Raw genomic sequence first — 6,980 nt, 5'->3', positions numbered from 1 at the left:
AAACATCCATCGTTTCAGGTAGTGCATCGTTAACAATTTACATGACATGTCACAAAGACACGTAGACACGAAATTTTGATTTGTTTATGAAAAATAGGACACGAGGACACGTAAATTTTAAATTTTAATCAATAGAAATTATTTTTTGATATTTTAATATTACAAAATAAAAATTTTATGGAAATAGTACTTAAATATTAAAAATATTAAAAAATATTGAATTATTTTTTTGTATGCCTTGGTTTCGGTATTCGAGCGTGTCTGCTCATGTCATAGGGGGACACACCGCTGCGACATAGTATACATGTTAGTGAAAATTGACTTGAAATCGCCCCGCCAGTTGAAAACAACTGGCTAGCAGGGGATGCGTGAAGGGGGGGTGTCAACGGGTCGGGTTTGGATGGGACCTAAGTGGAATCAGACTTGGACCTGGTTTTCGGGTATGTCTATTATAAGAAAAATCATACTCGGACCCAATAAGAACTACACGAACCAGATCCGGATCATACCCGATAAAACCATAATTTTTATCATTTTTATATTGAAAAATTGCGGGTCTTAATCAGAACTCGGGTCAGGTTTGGGTCTGTATAAAATTTCACAAACTATACTCGGGTCCACATAAAGTTACTCAATATGGAGCATGCCAACATTGCTTCCAGGCCCCATAAGGAATAGGGCCGATGGATTACCCGAGTTTTTTTTTTTAAAGGCAAGCTGGGGTTAGGCAGACCCTTACCAGTTATACAACTATACCATTAGGTTTTGAACCTGCAATGTCCCAACACAAGGTGACATACACTAGCTGCTCCCACCAGACAAGCAGAGCTCCCGGGTTAACTTCATAGGGGTGAGCACAATAATTGATAGGTTTTTAGGAAGGTTTGTCGCCATTAGAAGAAAAAGACTCCAAATCCATGTGAGTAGGTTTGTTTATTCCTTAGCTTAGATACCTAAATCCAATTATTAATTGTATTGACTTCATATCACATATTCCACCATGTGATTTGGAGTTTCAATTTCTTGTTTGCATGAGATTTCAAATCACATTACCTCTCATTTGCATGAGATTTTAAATCACATGTTTGGTTAGCTGTGCAAATGAGATTCATTCTCTTGTTTGTATGAGATTCCAATTCACATTTGAATGCGACAAAATATAGGGTTTTATGCCAATGAACTTCTAAGTTCTAAGCCAGATAGTTTTTTCTTATTTATCTAAAAAAACCATATTTGACTCTTAACTAACTTTGATTATGACAATTAGAATTTTGGAATATGTTCAAAAGCCCTAACTTCTTTGGGCAAAGAAATCCATAAAAAAACGTTACGCATTTGTCTCATTTTAGTGACTAATCTTGGACTTTTTAAAGAAGGGATCAGATCAGGATGGTTTGGATGCCGTTCATCTAAAAAATGAAGACACCCATCAAACAGAGTGGAGAGGTTCATTAAGAGTCGTTCATTTTCAACCACTCCGATGCCGTCCATTCGGTTGAGAGATCAAATGATTTGGCATCCACATGGTCCACAATGTACGCAAGGACCAGACGATGAAGATGTTGACAGATCACCTGATCTATTCTCGGGTGGAGTTGTTAACAAAAAAAAAAAAAAATTTACAAAAGACACTCTTACTTTTAACTTATTTACAAACACTCACTTAAGTTTTGAAATATTATAAATACATACTTATTTAACAAAGCAAATCTCAAAAGTTAATAGGGATGGAGGTGGACTTGGGGAAACATCCCCACCCAACCTCGCCCCGTTTGGTCCCGGAATGGAGGACATTAAACAGGGATGAAGGCAGAGATAGAGGTTAAAATCAAAACCTGTGCGAAGATGGATTTATGCTTTCTCCGGCCTCGCCCCGTCTCCAATCCTTTTTTAAGGATGACAATGGACTGAGGAAAATTGGGGCACCGCCCCGCCTCACCTTGTTTGCACCGGGGATGGAGGACATGAAATGAGGATGGAGGTTAAAATCAAAACCTGTGTGGGGGATGGAGACATGATTTTGAGATGGGGCGGGGGTAGAGACCTTGTCTCCCACCCCAGTTTGAAGTGTTTTTGTAATTTAAAAAAAAAATGTGATGTAAAGTTTAATTTTTGGACCAGGTACTAATGAACAATTATTATTCTCAGCCAAACACTCTTGAAATACCTTTTAGTACTAAATTAACAGTAAATTATTAAAAATTGATGAAAATTAGTTGTGTTATAGTACTGCAATTGTTTTGGCATTGAATACACGTGTACGTGTGTGCACACGTGTGTGGACTATGTCACAAAGATGGTAGATAATTTGAAATTATTGTGATTTGATATTGTTAAAGGCCAATTGAATGCCAAAAAAAAACATGATATTTTTCATAATATTGCTTATTTCTAATAATATTGCATTTCTACAACAGATATGAATGCGATTAAAAATAAAATTTTCTGATTTATTTATAATATTTATATCTTATTTATGTTTATATGATTTTGTGTTTGTAAATTTTATACATACTAGGATTTTCTAAGAGAGCGAGAGAGAGAGAGAGAGGCATTTTGTAGCTAGGGATTGAAGTGGATCCGGGGAAATGGGCCCCTGCATGCCTTGCCCTGTTTGGACCGGAGATGGAGGACATGAAAAAGGGATAGAGGTTAAAATAAAAACCCATGCAGAGATGGACTTACGCTTTCTCTCGCCCTGCCTTGTCCCCATCCCGATCCCCACCCATCCTCAATCCTTCTTTAGGGATAGCAGTGGACGAAGAGAAAGCAGGGTCTCACCCCGCCTTGCTCTGGGGATGGAGGACATGAAACGAGGATGAAAGCAAGGATGGAGGTTAAAATCAAAACCGGTTCGGGGATGAAAGGCAGGATTTTGAGATGGGGCGGGGGTGGAGACCTTGTCCCCTGCCCCTGTCCACTTCCATCCCTAGCGTGTTTACATTTTATAAACATAGTGCTAGTGGTGCATTTATCCCTTCCAATTATGGGTGCAAGTGTGCATTTATGAACAACATCTGAGTTTGCAAAATGAATTGTTGGAGTTGAAAGTATAGTTTAACCATACCACCATAGGGGTCGCCCATGCCGCATGCTGATGTGGTTGTGAGGGTGTTGAGATGGAGACACCGAATCAAACACCATTGGTCCATGGGTGTGTCCGTAACTTTAGAAGACAGGTCAGGTAAGGTATGGTGGTCATGGGGCCCACCTAAAGTTTTGATAGCTTGGATGAGGGTTCCTAATCATAAAAGAAACCATGGTACTTGGGATGGATGAACGACAACAAGGTGACCTCTGACGAATTAGGTAGCACTAACCAGAGCTGCTGTTGCATTATCATAGTTCAGTTGATAGTAGGGATGGCAGTGGATCTGAGGGAAATGGGGCTCCACCCCACCTTGCCCCGTTTGGACTGAGAATGGAGGATATAAAATGGGGATGGAGGCGGGGATGAAAGTTAAAATCAAAACCCGTACGAGAATGGTGATGGGGATGAACTTACGCTTTCTCCCACCCCGCCCTGTTCTTGTCCCCATCCCCACCTCCCCACCCCCTTCCCAATCCTTCTAAGGGATGGCAATGGATCAAGGGGAAACGGGCCCGCCTCACCTCGCTCTGTTTGGACCGGGGATGGAAGTTAAAATCCAAACCCGTGCGAGAGTGGAGGTTCGAATTTTGAGATGAGGCGGGGGTGGAGACCTTGTTCCTCATTTACCTTATAGGAGGAGAGCCCGTTAAGTGCCCCAGATCTTGGGGAGGGTTTTCTTTCAGTAAAAAAAAAAAATCGCATTCTTATTGTTAGAATGACAAGGGGCAACACCTGGTTTTGAGAAATCCAGGTTTTTAACCTGTTTGGTTGAACAGAAATATTTCTGGTAATTAAAAATAAAAATGCCGGTCATTTTTCGACCAGCCACCAGCCAAGATATGGCCGGGATGGTGTTGCCCATGTCAGGCGACACCATCCCCACCATTCTCGGTAGGTGGTTGCCCGGAAAATGGCCTGAATATCAAAAAACTAATAGAAAAATAAAAATAAAATAAATGATCATTCGACCGTTTCTCGGCTAGAGGCTTGGCCAGAACTAAAAGAGAAAAAACAGACAAAAGCTATTTTTCGGCCAGAAACCGGTCGAAAAATGGTTGGATGACCATTTTTTTAAAGGAAAATTTCCAAACATTTTTGGCAGGCCACCGGACAGGTACTGCAACCGGCCGGAAATGGACAGACACTGTTCAAGCTGGGGGAGGAGAGGTGGTGGGAGAACCCCCTCTCCAATAGACCAGGTTTCCAACCTCGGGGAGGGTTTTTTTTCACGTACACAATTTTTGGCAAAACATGGTTGACAAAACCAGGTTTTTGGGTCGTTCAAATGGCACCAAAAACTAGCCTTAACCTAGGTTTTGGCCTAAAACCAGGTTTACTCCCAAAACCTGGTTATACGGTACCTTAAATTATGCGATGTTACCGTCATAGGAATTTCAGTTGGCTATTTTTTTTGTCAATACAAATGATGTGACCGTACAAACAACGCGAGCATCTGTTTTCCTTGAAAGGCAAGTTGGGGTTAGGCAGACCCCTACCAGTTATACAACTATACCATTATGTTTTGAACCTGCGACTTTCCAATACAAGGTGACGTGCACTAGCTGCTCCTACCAGACAAGCGGAGCCCCCGTTGGGGCAACACGAGCATCTTGCAGGCAAGGTTAACCCCCTAACATGAATGACATCATACAAGTCCCGATCTTGTAGGGATGGCAGTGGACCAGGGTGAAACGGGGCCCTGCCCTGCCTCGCCTCGTTTGGACCGGATGGAGGACATGAAATAGAGAAGTCGGCAGGGATAGAGGTTAAAATCAAAACCCATGCCGGAATGGAGGTGTGGATGAACTTACGCTTTCCCCGCCCTGCCCTGTCCTCATCCTCGATCCCCGCCTTGCCCCACCTCACTCTGTCCCTGATCTTTCTTTAGAGATGATAGTGGACCGAAAGGAAATAGGGCCCTGCCCTGTCCCCATCCTCGATCCCCGCCTTGCCCCACCTCGTCCCTGATCTTTCTTTAGAGATGATAGTGGACCGAAAGGAAATAGGGCCCCACCCCACCTCACCTCACCCCGTTTGGACCGCGGATGGAGAACATGAAACGAGGATGGAGGCAGGAATGGAGGGTAGGATTTTGAGATGGGGTGGGGGTGGTGACCTTGTCCCCGCCTGGCTGCCATCCCTACTATCTTGGCCAATAAAATCTGAGGCAGGATCAGGTGCAATCACAATGCACAAATGCAATGTGCCGCTGCACTTGCATGATCACCCTACATTTTCTGTTGTACAACCTGTCTAAGTGAGGCCCAACAGCAGATGGATGGTGATGAGTTGCAGCTGCACATTGCAATTGTGCAATGTGATTGCACCTGATCCCAGCACATAAAATACAAGGGTTGGACAGGCTCTTGTAGAGCTAACGATCTCGTAACTTGGACATTCATCCCCAAGAATGAGCAATCCAAATTTGAAGCTAATCTCATGTGATTCCAAATCACATGGCGAAATATGTGATTTGAAAGCGACTTTTTCTCTCAAAAAAATTTGAAATCATATTACTTCAAATCACATTTGATTCCATCTCATGCAATTCCAATTCAAATCACGAGATACAACCAAACATACCCATATATCTGTTTCTCATTTGCATGAGACTTCAAATCACATGTTTGGTTAGCTGTGGGAATGAGATTCATTTTTTCATTTGGATGGGATTATAAATCGCATTTGTATGCAACCAAATATACAAGGTGGGTTGATACGGGTCAGATCATGCTTGATCCAACATCATATCAATTTTTAGTGATTCACAGATCTAACTTGAATCACATAGCAAGTTTTGTTTCAGATCTGGTGAAAATGGATTAACTCAGTTAATTTTTGTATAGAATAAGTAAAATGTGCCAGGTTAGACCCGATTCGGATACAGATCCAATGATATATGCCCAATCACTTGTGAATATGAATCCAACAAGACTCAATTACAAATGCCTCAGATCCAACCCAGACGCGCATGGCGACTAAGTATATTCTATAATATAGGTTGGATCTGGTTCAGACCTGGGTGACCCATATTTGTAGGAACATATATACATGGGATTGATGTTCCTGGTCCAATTTGTCCATTCACTTATTATCCAAAATAAACTTGAACCTAAGGCCACCCTGCTCCATTTACACACAGGTGCATCTTCTTTAGATCACGTCCATTCAAAATTATGGATGGTGGGGATTTGCTTGACATCTGGATATTTTTCTTGTGCACCAATCATCCCATGACCCACATAAATGGTGTAAATCTGATGTAACGTTTGGAAAAGAGTACATATCTAAACAACAATTTTGTGAGGAATTGGTAGGTCCTACCACTTTGTCATCCTAACTGTCCAAATCACTTAAAAAACATGAAAATATTTAAATTCAATTTTCTGATTTATGAGTGTTTTTTGCTAAATTTGAACTTGTAGATGTGTTTATCAATGCTTATTTTATTTTAAAAAAGTATTTAAATTGAATTAATTAAAAAAATTTAAATCACTTATTGAAATGTTCCATTCAATATGAGCCATTTGTTTTGTTGATTATGACATATATAGAAACATATCCAAACATGAAAAGTACTTAACCTAAAAGATTTTTTCACTAAAAGTTACAGCAAATATATCTGTAAGTTCAAATTATGAAAATACATATGACAACTTTTTACTACCATATGAATCCTCGCATTAATTACTCTAAAACGTAATCATATGATTATCCTTATGAGAATGTTTGCAAACCTGGCAAGCAGGGGGGGTGTATCAAGATGGATCAAGATGGATCAAGATGAAGAGTGCCAGATCAAATCTCATTGCTTTCAGAATGCATCTGAGTGCTTTCACTAGTCAGTTCCCTTTGGGGTGTGTTTGATTGCGCATCCTTAGGGACACCG

This window comes from Nuphar pumila, chromosome 17, assembly GCF_984573655.1.
Source record: "Nuphar pumila chromosome 17, dmNupPumi1.hap1.1, whole genome shotgun sequence".
In the NCBI taxonomy this organism is placed as follows: domain Eukaryota; kingdom Viridiplantae; phylum Streptophyta; class Magnoliopsida; order Nymphaeales; family Nymphaeaceae; genus Nuphar; species Nuphar pumila.
This window is presented reverse-complemented; position numbering follows the sequence as displayed.